Here is a 2730-nt window from a genome sequence, read left to right as displayed (position 1 = left end):
ATGGCTCGTTTCAGAAACAAGTACACTTTCTGAACATAAACACATTGAAGTTATATTCGGCACACGTTCAACATCCAGACAGCGCAGACTTACATTTAGAGGAACTACACGATTACTACATGACATGTCGCAAAATCCATTTTTCGATGCGGTGGCCGGCGTCCGCTTGGCTTCGGCGGACGCCATTGACACAATCATTGACAAATTACACCTCATCATTGACAAATCACGCAAGAAACACTCATCCCTCAGACCCGCACCAACACAAACACACCTACCTGCGTCGTGGTGGACACCCCAACTAACATCTGAGAGGTCACGAGTGCGCGCACTACGACGACGCTACCAACGCACAAAACACAATCCAATTAGACAACATTACGGACAAATTTATTATGCTGCTCTCCGCGTCTACAGACAACACATCGAAGAGGCACGCCACATTGACACACAGACGTTAGCCCGCGATTTCATTAAGAGCGGAATATTCGGCCGACCTTTCAAAATTGCTTTCCAACGCTTACGTGCACCACTCACACTGTCACCAATACAACGACCAGACGGAACACTTACAACATCACTACTCGAAACCGCGAACACACTGCTCACTGCACACGTTGCCACAGACGACATCACATTAGACTTACCTCAGCACACGCACATAAGATCGTTGGCGCGGGACACTGAGCTGGGCGGCCCCGACGACGTGCCCTTCACTTACGGCGAGGTGGACATGGCGTTCTCTCGCATCAAGCAGGGCACGGCGTCGGGCCTCGACGGCCTCACGCCGCGTGTCGTCACTACACTGTGGACACAACACCCTCATTTCTTCATAACCGTGTTCTCGTCGGCCCTTCGCTTCGGCCATTTCCCGGTGGCTTGGCGAAAGGGTCGCATCATCTTCATCCACAAACCTGGCAGACCACAACACGCAGACACTTCATATCGTCCCATCGTCATGAACTCGGTGCTAGGCAAGGTGCTCGAGCGTCTTCTCTATGGTCGCCTCTACCACTTCATGGCCCACCAAAATTTACTTCATCCCAACCAATTCGGCTTCACTAGACAGCGAAGCGCCGTACAGGCCCTTTTCGCCTTGGTCTCTAAATTACGAGGGTTCCGCACAGACGGCCTCCACGCCATACTCGTTTCAATTGATTTCAGGGGCGCCTTCGACAGTGTATGGCATCCCCTTGTTCTCAGTTCTCTCGCACAATGGGGATGTCCGAGAGACCTCTGCGCCCTGCTCCGGTCCTTTCTATCGGACCGCGAGGTGGTGTTCCGCTCTCATGCGGGCGACGCGGTTGCGCGTCCCACCTTGGGGAGCCCGCAGGGATCTCCGCTGTCACCGCTCCTCTGGAACATAGTTGTGCGTGGTTTGCTCGAGCTGCCGATGCCAGAGGGTGTGTCGCTCCAGGCCTACGCAGACGACGTTGTCGTCATTGTGCCTGGCAGTTGCAGGAAGCAGCTAACGGCTCTCGCGGAGGAGGCCCTCGGCCGAGTAGCCTCGTGGGCGAAGGGGGCAAGGGTCTCCATCAGCAGGGAGAAGACGGTGTGCCTTCTCATTTCTCCCCCCCGGGGGAGCATGGGACGCACACCTCCCGCCATTCGCCTCGACGGAGCCCGCCTGCAATTCAGGCCTTCCGTTCGAGTGCTAGGCGTTGTCTTCGACCGCACCCTGTCCTTCATAGCTCACGGGGACTTGCTCAAGGAGCGCGCCGAGATGCTCTCTGCGCGCCTTAGCACGTTCCTGCGGCTTAGCGGCACGCCGGCTCCCGGTCAGCTGAGAGCACTTTACACACAGGTCGTCCTGCCGGCCCTCACGTACGCGTCACCTGTGTGGTGGACCGACAGTCCCCACTCGGGATTACGTGCTCGACTGGTTTCCGTTCAAAGGGCCCCGCTTCTTGCGTTGGTCCGGGCGTACTCCACGACGAGCACGAGGGCGCTCCAAATTCTGTTGCGGGCGCCTCCTCTGCATCTCGACCTTGACCGGTTGAATGTGGAGTTTGCGCTCTTCGCACGTAGATTGGACGTCACGTTCGGTTCTAGAACGTATCGCGCCTCCGAAGTGGCGGCACCATATGACGACACGCTTCAGCACCCTGCCGAGATCGTCTCATTCTCACACACACAGTTACAATCAGAAGACATATCCAATTACTCTCGCCAACATGGATACCATATATACACAGACGGCTCATACACAACAACATCGGCTGGCGCTTCATACGTCATGTTTGATTCCATGGACCATCTCATTGCAGTCGGTCGCTTTCGGGTCGAGCTTTCATCCAGTGCTTACGGTGCAGAACTCATTGCTTTCCAGGAGGCCATTACATATTCTTTAACATTACCAGGTACACTACCTATACACATTTATACCGATTGCTTATCCCTCCTCAAAACATTAAATAATTACATCACAACAGACACTCGTATCTTTCACATCAAGCAATCACTACACACGTTAACACAGGCTCGACCCGTAAAGATATACCATGTTCCATCTCACTCCGGAGTTCTTGGCAATGAACTTGCCGACATCATCGCATCTCGCGCCAGCCGATCCACACGCATCAGACAATCCACACTATCTCGATCATCCATACGAAAACACTTACACAACACTGTAATTGCACAATGGCATCACTGGTGGCAACACAACAACGAGGGAACCGGAATATATTCCTGGATTCCCAGTGTACACAACATTCCAGACACATTTCC

Source organism: Amblyomma mixtum, unplaced genomic scaffold (genome assembly GCF_055824585.1).
Source record: "Amblyomma mixtum isolate Tamu unplaced genomic scaffold, ASM5582458v1 scaffold_21, whole genome shotgun sequence".
Classification (NCBI taxonomy): Eukaryota; Metazoa; Arthropoda; class Arachnida; order Ixodida; family Ixodidae; genus Amblyomma; species Amblyomma mixtum.
The sequence above is the reverse complement of the archived record's forward strand: the minus strand, read 5'-3'. Positions refer to the sequence as shown.